This window comes from Danio rerio, chromosome 16 (assembly GCF_049306965.1).
Source record: "Danio rerio strain Tuebingen ecotype United States chromosome 16, GRCz12tu, whole genome shotgun sequence".
Lineage (NCBI taxonomy): Eukaryota > Metazoa > Chordata > Actinopteri > Cypriniformes > Danionidae > Danio > Danio rerio.
In genome coordinates, this window is record NC_133191.1 from 23,468,769 (window position 1) to 23,485,995 (window position 17,227).

The 17,227-nt window shown below is 37.7% G+C and overlaps 1 protein-coding gene and 2 long non-coding RNA genes across 3 annotated transcripts in view; all 3 read left to right on the top strand.

Annotated features, from left to right (window-relative positions):
• LOC108179599 (uncharacterized) overlaps positions 1-6,457 on the top strand; it is an 81,036-nt gene extending 74,579 nt beyond the window's left edge. The window contains exon 3 of the long non-coding RNA NR_170114.1: positions 68-6,457. This is a non-coding gene — a long non-coding RNA (uncharacterized lncRNA). The remainder of the gene's footprint in view (positions 1-67) is intronic.
• The window catches only part of LOC137487900 (uncharacterized), a 1,155,393-nt gene that overhangs the window by 1,081,410 nt on the left and 56,756 nt on the right, over positions 1-17,227 (top strand). The gene's annotated exons all lie outside the window — the stretch shown is intronic.
• LOC141378084 (uncharacterized) overlaps positions 1-17,227 on the top strand; it is a 361,025-nt gene that overhangs the window by 217,523 nt on the left and 126,275 nt on the right. The gene's annotated exons all lie outside the window — the stretch shown is intronic.

Below are 17,227 nucleotides of genomic sequence, written 5' to 3' on the forward strand. Positions count from 1 at the left end.
TATATATAGTATTAAAAACGTCTCTCACTGTAATCTAATACCTTTTACTGATTTTATCTCTCTCTAGGGCCGGGCTGGTGCACTGCTCCCAGAGTTAGTTAAGTGCTAAACTAAAAGTGCTTGACAACACTACAGGGAGCTGCAAATCTACAAGCCCAAAATGAGAAGAAAAACAAATATATTTTCTGAACTATGGATTACTATTATTTTTGTATGGAGAAGAAGTCATGATCGGAGCATGGTAGGAAAATTTTCATTTCAATAAACATTTCTCTTGGAATATCTCTGTTAGCATTCTACTGCTCAGTTTCACACCTAAAATCATGGCTGCGTCACTCTCTGGCCGATTGAGTGAGCCTTGGCATCATGTCAGATTGTAAGAGTACAGTGGGCAGAATGATGACCTTTGGACTTTTCAAACAACTGCAATTCTGTTTCAGTGCTACGCTTGAAGCCCTAAATATAAAAGTCTTGTTTAAAAATACCAACTAAAAATACTAACTTAACAGTAGAAAACCTGAAATATGTTGTTGCACTGAATGAATCAGATTAAATGAAACCCCAACCTCCTCTTTTAAGTCCTGATGCCTTGTGGTTTAATGTTGTGTGCCACTAGACGACATTTACCTGAAACAATTACATTTTCCAGGAAATTCCAGCCTTTATATCCATCATACCAAACATATCAAATCAAACAGATGAAAAAACAAAGTAATCTCATTCATGACTTAGGTCAAAAAGGGGATTTAAAAATGTGTAGCTTGTACTCATCCATTTCTGTTGGAAAGAAAGCATAAACAGAAGCTTTTTTTTCCCCTTCGGATGGGAAACTTTAATGCTATAAGTGGATTTTATTCCACAAAATAGGGATTTCGTTTCAGAAAGCCAATTGTCTGAAAGAGTATATAACGGGCCAATGAAATGCAAAAGCTTGCAGCGTAAGCTTGCTCACGTGTGCCTTATTGACAATTAGCTCCGCATATAGGCACAGGGAAAGCAAGGAAACGCCATCCTTTTCGCTTCAGACTATTACAGCCTTCTAAGAGAGTCGATGAGGGTTCCTCCTGCTGTGAACCAGCTATTTCGAGCGAACGAAAGCATGCTCCCAGTCCAGAATGTGTACACGCATCGGCAGACGATCGAGCTGGGTTTCTCCCTTGCCTGGCGTTCTTTGGGTCCGGTCCTCCAGAGCAGTGCGTATAAAGTTGCTACTTTACTGTTACGTAAAGTTAAAGTCGTACTGTTTCAGATAAAATCTCTTCAAAGTGGTTCATATTCAACTCAAATCAGTTGCGGCGCCGCGCGCACTGTTTGCTTGAGTCTCAAAAAACGCAACGCCAGCCGAAATCATGCCCTATGCACCCAAAGCGAACCTCCGCAAACTCCGCGATGATGACACATTCGCCGCATGCACTCAAGCGGACACGTCGAGTATAAACCAAAGTCCGCCTTCTTGACTCCCCCATATCCCAAGCTTGCCTGTTCGGTGACACCGTCTGCGAATTCAGTGTTGTCGTGCACCACGGGAAAAAGCTGATTCTAACGGTGTCCGAAATAAAGGAGGGCAAAAGCTAGAGCCTTTATTCTGTGTGTTTACATAGTTTAATGGATGAATGAATAATAGAAACACATAGACCGCTAAAATTTTGGAGGGAATGTGGAGACAACATTAAAAATATAATTTTTTTTACTTTCTTACTTACATTTATGAACAGAAAAGTTTTTTCATAATTCAAAAAATAACCAAATAAACTCCTATTTCTCATCTCGCGCGCACAGATCTGCTTGAACAACACAGGAATACATTATATCGGCAGTTTGCATACCCTCTAGTCGCAGGAGTTCAAATATTTTGATGGATCTGCAGCTCAATTCGGATCCGAATTTTCCGCAAACGGAGATGGTCAGAACTCAACGCAGCTCCCGGACTGCTCTCCATTGGAAATGAATGACTTCCGGTCTGTCACTTGTTGTTTGTCGTGTGCAGTGGAAAGGAGGCTTCAGAGGCGCTAGGCGAATTAATCCACCCCGCCCCCCTCTCTAATGCCCTCTTAGGATCTCGCCCTCGTTCTCACGAGGCTACGTCAGATCCCTTCGATCATCGACTCAGTATCTTTAAGATTTCTGTCCCTGAAGACAGCTCTGCTGGTCGCGTTGATAACGATTTAGAGGGTCGGGGACCTCGAGGGATTTTTTAGTCAGTGACTCGTGCCTGTAATTTGGGCTGGCTTACTCTCCCGTTTCTGAGACCCCGCCCAAGGTTACTACCACACCGTTTTAAGACCAGATAGTGAGCCTGCAAGCGCTGCCCCTTGGAGGAGGCAGACCCAGCCCTTTTCTTACTGTTTCCAGTTCGTGCTTTGCGTATTAATCTGGACCGCACTCAGAGCTTAGATCATCTGAGCAGCTCTTTGTCTGTTATGGCGGTCGGCAGCAGGGAAGTGCCATATCAAAACAAAGGTTGGCCCACTGGATAGTGGATGCCATCTCCCTGGCTTACCAGAGCCAGGGCGAGCCGTGTCCCCCGCGAGTGCATCCGCACTCTACTCAGAGCGTCGCATGCTCTTGGGCGCATGCACGCGGCGCCTCTCTAACAGACATCTGTAGAGCTGCGGGCTGGGCGACACCTAATACATTTGCAAATCTGCGAGTGGAGCCAGTTTCCTCAAGGGTATTAGGTAACCCTTGGTGATTGAGGAAACAACTCGGTAAAGGTATTGAAACACGCTTGCTGCACCATTCTCCCTAACATGGAGATACGTGCGCTTTTTCATCTGTCAGTAAAGTTCCCCGTTAGGGGAGCCCTGCAGATTCCTCCGAGGCCCCCAGCACTGACTCAGCGGAGGAGTCACTCGCTGGCTCATTACGTTGTAGGTCTGCCCGCTGGTCAGCCCACGTTTTGGGCGGACCCGTGTCTTCCCTCTCTCCTAACCATCTTATTATATGCGTACTCCCCCTTCTTAGGGCTAGTCCATATATTTTGCCATCATATCTCCCCATTGGGTAGCAGGTGGCCTCTGCAGCGTCCTCCCTATCGGGACTGCATGCTTTCCTAACGTACTGTCGAATTTTCCAAGAATTATCTAGACGCTTGAGACTCCCAAAAATATATCTAAATCCGTAAAACTTCTTTGAAGTGGGATAAGGTAGGGCCAGGGATCACGTTGGAAGGCCTCGCCTGTCTTTGATGCAGGAGCGCCCACGCTATGCCTGGCTATCCTCTCATCGAAGCGAAGGTAAGGTGCTGTCATTATGGCATTTTCCAGACATTTCCCCATTTCATGGATTAAAATCCACTTATAGCTTTGAAGTTTCCCATCTGAAGGGGAATGCTCTGGTTACCAAAGTAACCCTATATAGCATCACCATAATAATTGTTCCTTAGCTGTAAGTGTCAGTCTCTTCAGCTTAAAAGGATGGCGTTTCCTTGCTTTCCCTGTGCTTATATGCGGAGCTAATTGGCAATAAAGCACACGTGCGCAAGCTTACGCTGACAACTCATTTGGCTTTTCATTAGCCCGTTATATACTCTTTCAGACAATTGGCTTTCTGAAACGAAATCCCCATTTCATGGATTAAAATCCACTTATAGCATTTCCGTTCCCCTCCTTGGGAACCAGAGCGTTCTTCTTTCTGGTGTGTGGGCTGAAGACAGTGGTCAAGTGATTTATTAAAATTTACTCAAATCAAAGCACTTTTATTGTCACATTATCAGTAGCATGTGTACTATGATGAGTGAAAAGCTTAGGTGCTGGCTCCAGACAGTGCAAAATACAGACAGTGCAAATACAACGACAAAAAACAAAACAAAAAAAAACACAGGACACTGTAAGATTGACAGCGATATGTACAATGAATAGGTGTCCTCTTTCAGTGCTGTGAAAATCATGTCATGCATGAGGTAATCTGTCACTTGCATGACTGTTTAAAGCAGCTACCACATTTTATTGAAGTAAAAGGAATGACACCGCTTTGACTACGTGCCAGTGGAGGTGAATCATAACCTAAACATCTTTTCAAACAAGATTAAAAGGGTTACCCATGGGAATTATAGCAAGTTATCTGCTAATGAAATCCGTGTGAACAGATTACAAATCAGCACTTTTTCAGTTATCATATTGGTTAAATACAGAGCTGAATACCGCACATAAATTACAAATACCTACAATTATTCCTGAATTTGAGTAATGCACTGCACCAGTGTTATTATTGGACAGTCAAGTCATTGTATATATTGGATTATTCACTTGTTTATGGGACCGAAAAATTTGATTTTCTAGATTAGTTAAGCACCACTGAGTTCTCACCTCAGCCTTAGATCATATACCATTCTATGATTAACATTATTTCTTAAAGGGGTCAATTACTGTTTTAAAGGCTTGATTGTGTTTATATGGTGGGCTGTCATGCATTTTTATTTACTTTTTAATTGCATTGATTTGCATATAGTTTTAACCTTTATTTAAGGGTGCGTATGTTTTTTTTATATTCTTCTGGAAAGTTGTAATTGTCAAGCTCTAAACCATGGGTGCCCAATTTTTTTTTTTTTTTATGAAGGGTCAAAAACCAAACTTGACCATGAGGCCGTGAGCCAAAGGTAAATATATCAAACCGAATTACTAAGTTGCCATGATTAATTTCCTAATTTATTTTAAAATAATTTGAAAACATCACTTTAATCATATTAACCAAAGCATTTTATATATTTTTTACTATTTTATAATGAAGCTACTGTAATGAAAACATAGGAATTCAATGTATAACACAAGGGAGTTTAATGCCAAGCCGCACCTGTCTATTCCTTGATTTGCTGACCGTTGACTTTTGTAAATTTTGCTCTATCCGTTGTGCAACAGTGTTCAATCAAATTAGAGATGATAATATTTTTTAAAGGGCATCATGGTTGTGCAGTGAGTAGCATGATCGCCCCACTTCCTCATAAATTCAGAGTGAGTGCACTGACGTCTGTGAGTAGAGCAGGAATGTTGCTTGTCACTGTGTCAGACAAGGCTCTAGTACAGTGCCATTTAAAGTCATACTTTCCTGTTCTGTGAAAGCTGAAGCAATACATGAGGTGATCTGTCACATGATTGTCTGTTTGATGAGTGGTGTTTTTAAAGCAATTTACAGCTACAGCTTGCTAAAACAGCTGAGATTGTGCTAAAACCACACAATTACCACGAAGATGCAACTAATTTGCATCTAGTTTGCATTTCCAAGAATTAAACTGAGAGTCAATGTCATTCTTCAAAACATAATACTGTGTAATTGGTTAACAGCTACAAGGTGGACATCATTAAAAAAAAATCAGCTGTCTTACAAAACTGTTTTTTGTTGCTAACGATTACATGTAAAGAAAACATGTCGGCATGTAGGTCATCAGTCAGGTCTACCATGGGGTGTGTGAGGACAGTTCTTAGTTAAAAGACTTTCTCACTCACAGTTAACATTAATGCAACACTCTGTAAACACAACCCTCAATTAGATGAACCCTATGCTGCTCTTGTCTTCTCAGCAGCCACACTACAGTTTAAATAATGTCTGAGCTGTTAATTTAAAAACAAGCTTTTTCAGGAGTAACTGGAGTCCCTCATGCAGATTTTGCAAATAGACAGGGGTCTAACGTGTTTTAAGACAGATTACAAAGTAAATACAATTTATTACAAAGAGTAATATTATGTATGACAATAGTTATTAATTGTGACACCCATAGTTCTCACCCTCATCAACCACCTTTTATCAATCCAGCGTTCAATCACCTGCATACTAATCACCTGCACCCAGGGCCGGTGTGTCCATAGAGGAGACCAGGCGGCCGCCTAGGGCGGCAGAATAGAGAGGGCGGCGTCCGCAACACTACCCTCACCACCCGCACACTCAGATATATCCGCGTCTATGGCGGCAGAATAGAGAAGGCCGCGTCCCCAACACTACCATCACCACCCGCGCCCTCAGTTATATCCGCGTCTATATAGATAGAGAGGGCGGTGATAGCCGATACCTTCTGATGTTCCACTAAACAGACATTGAAATCAGATGTTTATCTAGCGAACTGTTGATGAGATTGCTCACACCACTGATTCATGAATAAAACCCTTAAAAGATAACCATCCTTGTTTTTCGTGTGTGCCAGCGTGACATTAATACCATGACAAATGCTTTTATTCTACACATTTGATGCAAATCTGTCTGATACACATCAACAAAGTAAATCAACTACAGTTCAGATGAGTAAGAAGCTACAGGAAAGCATAAAGTTTTTTTTTCTTTTTTCTTCTTTAACCACATTTTGCTTATTTCCAGTAAGTCCGCCCAGTTCTTTATAAAGCCCCTATATACAAAATGTTTGCTAAAATGAACAAAACAATAGATTGACTGTTGTTACTGACAATGAGAAAAAAAGAGATGTCCATGGTATGGAATAAAAGGAAAGAATTACTGAAAATTATGTCCAGGGGATAAAAATGACTATTAGTAGTAGTAATAATTTTTGTCCTCTTGATATATATATATATATATATATATATATATATATATATATATATATATATATATATATATATATATATATATATATATATATATAATACATTTGCCGATACATAAATACAATCTACCGATACATATATACTTATGCATGCATGACATTTTATCTTAAAGCAGTGGTTCCCAAACTTTGCTGTGTGCACCCCTTTCTAATATTTGACACTTGTTATGCATCCATGCATCCGATTAAACTCCACATTTTTGTGGAAAAAAATACACATTTTCTGTATACAAGATTAAAATAAAAATAATAAAACACGTACATTTAATGGACGAGCTTTCATGAAGTTGACAATTTTCACAGCGTCATGAAGTACATACAAAAGTTCATCTGGCATGCTTTTCATCGCTTGAGCTTTTTGGTGGATGCTGCAGTAACCAGATGGTGCAACCAGATGATACCCAGGAAACAGATGGTGCATTTTTTCGGATTAAAGCTACTGCTACTCCATTTTGCCTCATTTTTGTCTTTTTCTTCAGTTCCTCCAATTTTCCTTAAAAAAAATGTACAGTCATGTCTTGTAAGTGACTGTGTCTTATTTGGTGTCGGACCATATATGAGGGCTTAATGCTGCGTTCACACCAGATGCGGAACGCGCGTCAAGCGTGAGTGATTTACATGTTAAGTCAATGCAAACGCGCAAATAGACATCCTGCGGTGCGATACACGCGAATGAAAAAAAGGCAGCGTATTGTGCTCAAAAACCTTTATGTAGTTTTCAGCATTAATGGGGCCATCATGCAAGTTACCTTTGCCGAAGGCACTGACACCACCCCATATCATGACTGGCTTTCAAACTTTTTACTGGTAATAGTCTGGGTGATCCTTTTCTTCTTTGGTCCAGAGATCACGTCGACAGCACTTTTGGACACTGTTAACATAGGGCTTCTTTTTGGCACAGTACACAGGTTTAACTGGCATTTGTGGTTGTAACTATGTATTATGGTACTTGACAAAGGTTTGCAAAAGTATTCCTGAGCCCATGTGGTGATATCGCTTAGATGAATGACGATTCTTGATGCAGTGCAGCATGAGGTATCAGAGATCACGATAGTTCAGCTCAGGCTTCTGTCCTTGTCCTTTATGCTCTAAAATTTCTCCAGACTCCTTGGATCTTTTAATTATGTTATCCACTGTTAAAAGTGAAAGATTCAAAAATGTCATCCTGTCTTTTTTTAAGGAACATTGTTTTTAAACTTTTCTATAATTTTGTCACATATTTGTTGGCAAACTGGAGATCTTTGGCCCATCTTTGCTCCTAAAGGACTAGAGCTTTCCTGGATTTCACCCTTTGACATCACTGGTTTAAAATCACATAATTTAACCAGTTTACCTGATTACTAAACCTAAATTGCTGCATTTCAAACTTTTTAAAATGTGTTGCAGGTCTCAATGACAGAAAAGAATATATTAACAAATTAATTAAGTTGACCAGACAAAACATTAAATAATTTGTGTTCATATTGTCTGCAACTCAAGAGAAATTTGAAAATCATTACTTTCCTTTTTCATTTGTGTTCTCCATACTGTCCCAACCTTTTTGTATTTGGGATTATATATGTGTGTATTGTGCATATTTAATATGTATGTTGTGGTGGGATAGAGGGAAAACACCAACACAGATGTATGTTGAACACTCTTTTCCCAGAAGGGGTGATTTATTTACAGTGTGATGAGGGGTACAGACGAAGTGCAGTGAATGTCTTCTGGTCATGAAGAATGCAGGTGCTCTGGGGAGAGAGAGAGTGAAGCCGTGCAGGGTGTGGAGGTATAGGTGCTGATCAGCTGCTTGATTCTGCTGTGAGAGAGGGGAACAGATATTAGCTGAGGAGACATTCGAGAGAAATGTAGCTTATAGTCTGTTGCATTTGCTCTGCTTATATCTGGTCCTCTTGATGTCTCTCAGCTGTGGCTGATTAGGTGTCAGCTGATGCTGATCTGGGATCATGACGACATCATTGGTAAACATTGATAAACTCACCACATACAGTTGAAGTCAGAATTATTAACCCCCCTGAATTATAAGCCCCCCTGTTCATTTTTTCCACAATTTATGTTTAACCAAGAGAAATGGGGGGGGGACTTTGGGGGCTTAAGCCCCTGATGTATTGTCAAAAGCCCCTGATCTTTTGCAATATGTTTCACTTAAATAAAAATACAAGTATATATAATAAATAATATATAAGTATATATAATGGTGTATAACATTTAATTTGTTATCTAAGTACTGAAAATTACGGCGTACATCACGCACATTCCACCTCACGCAGTGTTTGTGTCGGGTCAGCTGTTCAGCAGTACCTGTATCTACCGGCAGGTGGGAGTGGCACTGTTGTCACATGATGTTTAAAAAAATTCCGCCACTGTACTTCATTTATTCATTATTTTGAAGAGCTGAAGTTGATGAGGTAATAATACAACTCTTTCGCGAAACTGAATAGTTCTAACTACTAGTGAAGTGAAGCTTAACATTTATTTCCACAGTATAAAATGTGTGTAGTTTTGGTGAAATAAAATAACTGTAATCGATAAAATGTGCATTATATCAATGCATACATGCAAATTAGACAGAAAAACGTAAATTGTTCTAGCTTTCTAGATATGATATAGATATCTAGGCATAATTATCTAGATATGATATAGCCGGTCACTTCTGTTTCTAATAGTTAAATCACAGTGAGCTCATGCATCTAGCATATTGTATAGCTACATTCTACTTTAACATGCTATGTCAATTAGCAGGGGATTATAAATCGACTTTCTTATGAAAATACCTGAGATGGCTGGAAGAAGACATACAGGTATATCCTTTGTTTAATGTCAGTGCTGTAAATGGGCCAGAAACTTTAACCTGGTGTTATAAAATCAATCTGCTGCATCTGACGCTATTGCTGTGTTTTAATATAATGTAATTACCACTGGGGTCGCAATCCAATAGAACTAGTAACTATAAGCTACTATAGTAACTATATAGTAATTATAAACGACTATATTTTTCTCTTCAGTAGGTTATGGATAAAATATGGTCATTCTTATATGATTTAATAATACTAAATAGATTTTTTTAAATCACCAGGTGACCCTCCTTCATTGTCCCGCGACCCCTCGAGGGGTCCCGACCCCCACTTTGAGAACCCCTGCTGTAGACTATGAGGAAAGAACATAGTTTAAAGGGGCTAATGATTTTGTCCTTAAAATGGCTTTTAAAACATTAATAACTGCTTTTATTCTAGCCGAGATAAAACAAATACATTTTTTTTCCAGAAGAAAAAATATTATCAGACATACTGTGAAAATTTCTTTGCGCTGTCAAATATCATTTGGAAAATATTTAAAAAAGAAAATAAAAATCGAAGGGGGGCTAATAATTCTGACTTCAACTGTACCATATGCATGCATATATTTGAGAAAATGTTTTTCCAAACCTTGGTCTTCCAGACCTTGGAATTGTTTTAATCATCACCATTAAATGAGTTTAATTTGAGATCGTTTTGACCTAATGCTGAAGTGTGCTCGTTTTTGTGATGGTTTTAGAACTTCTGATTCAGTTAAGGGAGAAATGACTAGGAATAATAAACGACTGAAAATGGTCAAACTACTCGCTCTATAAACAAGTGTTTGCATGATTATACAGACAAAATAGAATACTATACTAAGAAAATATCAGTTTGAAACATCAAGCAGCAAAACGAGCAGTCTTTTAATGTGTAAAAATGAATGGAAGTGAATGAGACCGGAAGTCTCTAGCCAAAAAGATTTAAATGGCTGCGCCCGCTCTTCCACTGAGTATAAGAATAAGCTGAATATGACTGTTGTTAATAACAAATTATCAATGATTTATTTGTTGATGCATAAGTTTCCTTAGTCATGCATGTTTTTTTTCTTCAAGACACTGTCTTTTTGTGTATAACGTTAGATCTATTTAGGTCAGTTTTCAATACAATGAATTCCCTCATGAAAATTTCTAGTTGATCAGATTAGCTATTAAAACATAATATTAATATAGGGATTAAGATTATGCCACATTAAGACACATACAGTATTAACACCATAATTTCATTTAGTCATGAGGATGGTCTCTTTTTATTCTGAAAAGTAAGCAGCCGACTGCAGCATAAACGCAAAAATGCTGAGCTATTGTAATTTATTGGGTTGTTGCCACATCAGATATGGTTGCAGCTGGAAGTTATTGAAAATGATTAATGTTATTTATTAAATATTTCATAAATTGTATTTTATTAAAGTCTAACCCCACCCCAAACCTAAATCCAAATGTCACAGTGACGTAACAACAGTAGTTGTACAGATTATTATTTATGTTATCTATTAAATTATCCAATAAATTGTATTTTTAACACCTACCCTAACCCTAAACCCAACCATCACAGTACTAGAAAAATATTATTTATTGTTATACAGTGTCATAAAAAATGAGGCTATATTGATGTGCATATCATACTTCTGGCTGGCCGTATATCCTGTCTAGACTTTACCAGCATTGGGCCATACAGTACAAATCCAACCATTGGATTAAAAATAAGTAATTTAATTTGTTAAAATATAACCCATAGTTGGGTTTGTATTAATTTGACCCAACATTGAGTTGCCACAACCTAGCAATTTAGCAATTTTAGAACATTACCCTTCATGTGCCTTGGTCTGACCAGCTACATCTCCACATCATAACAACATCAAGGTTTGATATTTCTTGAGTCTGGTTACTTTTGTAGTGGGCTTGCTACTCAAGTTGTAAAACCTCTTATTTAAATTCACACATAAATGTAAATTCTGTCATTGGTTTACTCATCCTGCCCTTGTTCCAAACCTGTTTGATCTTCTTTCTTCAGTTATAATGCTGCTCTGTGTTTTACCTGGGATTTCCCCTGTTTTCTGTAAACCTAAACCATAAATTGATGATGTCTTATATCATTAGCCTGGTCAAACAGAACATGACCTGTCTTGCTTATTTCTCTAGATTATTTGAAACATAATAAGTTAGCAAAATATATGACGCTGAACAGTTCTAGGAATTTTTTGGATATTTTAATTTTGGTTTTAACGGCATGTGTGTTGTTCAGGATGTTTAATGTAGTTCAATGCATCATAGTTTTTAGTTTTTCTTTTGTTTCGTGAATTCCTGTAATCATGATAATCTGAACATAATAATTCAATATTAAATAAAATTCAGCTGTTCCTAATATAATGCTGTTGAAACTAAAACAATAGAACATGTATTTGTTTGTCTTTTATTTCAACAATATTATCAGTTCCTTTCCAGCAAGCACACTTAAAACCCACTTAGGTGAAAAGCCCACTTAACATTTTAAGGGAAAACAAAACATCAACTTTTTCTTTTTCAGTTGATAATTTACAGTTACAACTGAACAACCGCAGCATTCAAAGCTTTACTCATTGTGGTCAGATAATTGTATGGTTTCATGATTAGCTGCAGATATAGGTCAGTTAACCATGAAACTCATTTAGGACTGTGTGTTTGGTAATAATGATACTTGGAGGAGGTATTTATAGAACTATAATGGAAATTTTATGAACGCTTATATTAACAGTCATTAAGTGTCATTCAGCTCATATGTAACTACTCACTGGTCATTAAAACAGTCCACGCTTCCAAGATACATTTGTCTATATGTTTTTTTTTTTGTTTTTTTTTAATAAACGCCATGAAAACTAATGACAAAGATATAGGATATATATATATCAGGGCTGTCAAATGATTAAATTAATAACAGTTTTTTGTAATTAATCATGATTAATCACTAAACGCCGTATTTATTACAGAAATAAAAGGACAGGTATTAAATGCCATTTGGATGTCAAAACAATCAAAGCCAATAAAAAACAAAATGATTTCCTTGTTGGATTCTAAGTAGAGTACATACACACACACACACAATACAGCGTACCCGGTGAGCGAGGGAGGTATCCCTTCAGATTCATCAACACGCATGATGGTGTTCACTAAATTTGCTTAAACTAAGCACTCTAAAGTATGGCTGTAATTTACAAGCTAGGATTCTGACATAGCAATGTGAAACTTATGAAATGTTAGGGCTCATGGACGCAGATTAGAGAATAAGGCAGAGAATAGGGCTGTCTTTGACAGCTTGCGACTTCATCTGCCATTTTTACTGAGTACATTTACATGGACACCAATACTCCGCTTTTATGATTAAGATAATACTGATTAAGAGTCTATCATGTAAGCAGCGATTTTTTTTTTTAATACCTTAAAGGATCACGTGAGTCCCGAAATGCGAAGGTTTTTCTTTCCGTTTGCCATGCGGTATGAAATTACATTAAAGGGCACATAGTTTACCCCTTTTTTATGATTTAATACTAATATTATGGTTCTTCTGAGTGTGCCAGTTTGGGTTCAGTTCAACACACAGTTCAGATGTTTTTATTATAATGTGTTCAAAAGTGTTATGTTGGGGGTGTGTACACAGCTCACTGTTTTAGGGGCGTGTTGCTTCACATGAAACTTAGTTTCGGCTTCCCGCCCAACGTAACAAGGGGGCGGAGCCAAGAGCTCCCACACTCTATGTTTGCGACAGGCAGACAGAGAGAAGCTAAGCTAGGATTCATGTACGACTTGGACACAGACCAAGCAGAGAGTACAAAATCATTTGTGTCTCTGTATAGTTTTACAGCCAACTGTGTCTAGTTTCAATTGCCAAGCTTGTACGGCCAGACTAATAACCACGTACACTGAACACGCACCACGTTTGACTCTCAGTGGTGCGGCAGAAACATGAAGTGTCCCGAATCTTCATGCCACTTAGCGACATGCATTCCAGAACTCCAAACACCGGCCTCCACCAGGGCAAACACAATGGCGCCGCCCAAAGCGCCACCCGCGGCACCCAGCCGCCGACCCGAAGCAGGCCCATGATAGCTGTTTTAAAATTAGGTTATGGCTGAATTGCCTCTTGTTACAGTTATGACATAGTTTGATAAGCAGGAAATGTTCATGGGCCAATGACATGACCATATTATTGAAATATATGTCAAAGTCAGAATTATTAGCCCCCTGAATTTATTTTTCCCCCAATTTCTGTTTAACGAAGAGAAATTTTTTTTCAACACATTATAACTGATTTATTTTATCTTTGCCATGATAATAGTAAATAATATTTGACTAGATTTTTTCAAGACACTTCTATACAGCCTAAAGTGACATTTAAAGGCTTAACTAGGTTAATTAGGTTAACTAGGCAGGTTAGGGTAATTAGGCAAGTTATTGTATAACAATGTTTTGTTCTGTAGACTATCGAAAAAATATAGCTTAAAGGGGCTATTAATTAGACCTTAAAATGGCTTTTAAAAGATTAAAAAACTGCTTTTATTCTAGCCAAAATAAAACAAATAAGACTTTCTCCAGCAGAAAAATATTATCAGACATATTGTGAAAATGTCTTTGCTTGTTAAACATTATTTTGAAAATATTAAAAGATAGAAAAAAATTCAAAGGGGGGCTAATAACTCTGACTTCAACTATATTATTTTTAAATTAAAACTGTTATGTTTAGAAATTTGTTGAAAAAAAATCTTTTCTCCGTTAAACAGAAATTGGGGGGAAAAATAAACAGGGGGGCAAAAAATTCAGGGGGGCTAATAATTCTGACTTCAACTGTGGTCCAGGGGCCAATAAGCGAAGTAAGCAGCCTCTTAGAGCACAGCCTATAAGTCCATCACTGCTGGGGGCTCTTATGCCAGCCTTAATTGTGCCTATTAAGAACACAAAAGAAGATACTTTTAACAATCTGAAAGCCTGTAACCATTAACTTCCATAAATCAAATACTATTGAAGTCAATAGTTCAATGTTTCCAATATTTTTTATTTAACAGAAAAAGAAAATCAAACAGGTTTGTGACAAGTGAAGGGAGAGATGACACAATTTTCAGTTTTGTGTGGATTACTGCATCCCTTTAAAGAGAAATCTTTTTTTGTTACAGTTTCTTTTGCATGGCCCCAGCCTAAGAATAAAGATCTCTTGTTTTTTTATACCATCTATACCCTAAACAAGCCCTTCCAAACGTCTTCTTCAGAAAATACAGAATACAGCAAGAAACTTGACATTTACAGTAAATAAGTCACACACTTTATATCATTCCATTTACCAAACTCTAAACTAGTGACAGTTTATTAACCATAGGATGGTTTGGTTGAGGATGAAATTTCCCAGCCTGAAAATGATAGTGTTTAGTCTGCCCTTGATCCCCCCCCACCCCCCCACCCCTCTCTCTCTCTCTCTCTCACTCTCTCTGCTATAGTTGAATCACCATGCACACAATGCTCAGCCGCAGCTCTTTCCTATTCTGTGAAACCTGATGTCATACCTGAGGTAAACTGTCACATAACAGATGGCAGCAGGGCAGGGCCGGAGTGGGACTCTTTTTCAGCCCTGGAGTTTCAAGCCTCAGACCGGCCCACCTCAGTTCACCACTGACTATATTAAAATAAGGTTATTTCCAATTCAGTTTCTAATTACACTATCACGTCTTTTTTTGAGAAAACAGCTCTTTTAGAACTTCAAATGTTCCACAACCCTAACAGTATTATGTCTTAACAATAAAAAAAAATAAAAAAAATTGTTACTCAGACAAGGACCGAACCCAGGTTGGCCGCTTCATTATCTAATCGTACTAACCACTGTACCACAACAGCTGTACGGTGAATGGTGACTTATCTAATTATATCATCATTAACCTGAAGGCTGCATCCTGCTCTCGTGGCTACGAGAAAATAGATAAAAAGAGCAGAGCTGCGGTAAAATAATGAATAAGAAGGCTGTGGTCAAGTAAATAAATAAATTATTTTTAAAAAGTGTGACTGCTGAGAGCAACAGATTCTGGAACTAGGGACACCGGCCCTCGCGGCCAAAAAACGGACCGGCCCATCGGGAATTCACCCGGTCCTCCCGATTAGCCAATCCGGGCCTGCAGCAGGGTTACCATATTTGGTAAAGAAAACAATCAGCAGTGCTTGTGAATTACAAGATATTTTTAAAAATTCAAACAGATTGTATATCTGTATATCCGTAAATTATATATGTATATTATAATAGTTTGCAAACGTTCTAGTAAGCTCTCTGCTAATAAAATCAGCGCGAACAGATGCATTGTATCACAAATACTGGAACGGACTACCACACATTAACAACATAGCTGCAAATGTCTGAAATCAACTTATACACCATTGTTATTATTTGACACCTAAGCAATTGTATGTATTTGTTTATTTAATTGTACTGTATATGTGCTTGAAAGATTAAGCTCTCTGGACTGGTTTAAAAAATGATAGTTCACCTATTCTTTTTGTTCTGGTGAACACAAAAGAAGATACACTGAAAATGTTGGAACAGAATGTCCCTAATTTTCGACTAAATCACCTAAATTATTATCGATGATGATATGATGTGATGAATGTGTGTGTGTGTGTGTGTGTGTGTGTGTGTGTGTGTGTGTGTGTGTGTGTGTGTGTGTGTGTGTGTGTGTGTGTGTGTGAGAGAGAGAGAGAGAGTGTATGTGTACAGGATACAATTAATTTTAGCAACTGTGAGAATTAACACTGAAGTAGGATGAATAACAGGATCATTCTGACATCTTGTCTCGACTGGGATGCACGATTTATGTCAAGTGACTATAATTCTTTAGCCATTGATTTGACCTGATACACAGTTGATAAAGGCCTTGTGGTTTTCATGCCATACCCACTTATTATAAGTGGAGACCCGTGATTATAAGTGGAGGAAAAAGAAAACTTTGATTCAAAAGCTGCCACTGATCTTTAGTGATTTTTTAAACTCCTTTAAAAGATGTACCATTGATGTAAAAATATTTTTAAAATTCTGTTTAGTTGGTGGTTCTCCATTTCAGTAACAAAAAGATCTGAACATAACCAGAACAACTAGCTCGAATAAAAGTTTAAATCAATTTCAGACAGAATTCCGAGCCAAAAAATTATAATATTTTCCTATTACAGTATACATTTAAAATTTTTTAAATCAAGAAATTAATTAATAAATAATTAATTAATAATTAATCTTGGCTTTTTAGACAATAAGGCAGTGTTGTAGCAGTAGTCTTAAGTAAGATTAAAGAATAAGTTTGAAAGAATAATTAATATTGTAAAGTTAGTATAGTACATAAATTAGCAGTGGTTACAATCTTACATTACAAATATTTTTTGTGAAAGCAAATAAACGTGTGTTTCTTTTATTGCGACTGCAGTTGCCTGATGTGCAGCTCCACCTCTGGGCTCAGTGGGTCTCTTGGTGCAGCTCCACCTCTGGGCTCAGAAGGTCTCCTGGTGCAGCTCCACCAGTGAGTCCAAGGCAAGAATTGGACAAAAATATAGTTTAAATCTGACAATCAATGTGCCACAGCCAGGTTTTCTGAGGCATAACTATACCTTAATTTTCCTGATTACACTTGTGTTTTTTGCAATCATAATGTATAAAATGTTTGAAGTATTATATGTAGTTCACTATTTTAATCAGGGAGGAAAAAGAAAAGTGTCACTGTGATCTTCAAGGAATTTTATTAACTCTTTCAAAAAATGTGCCATTGACGTTAAATATATGTAAAAATTCATATTGGTGGTAAGTTTCCCTTTAAGAAACAGTAAAGGCTGGACATAACTAGAACAACTAAAGT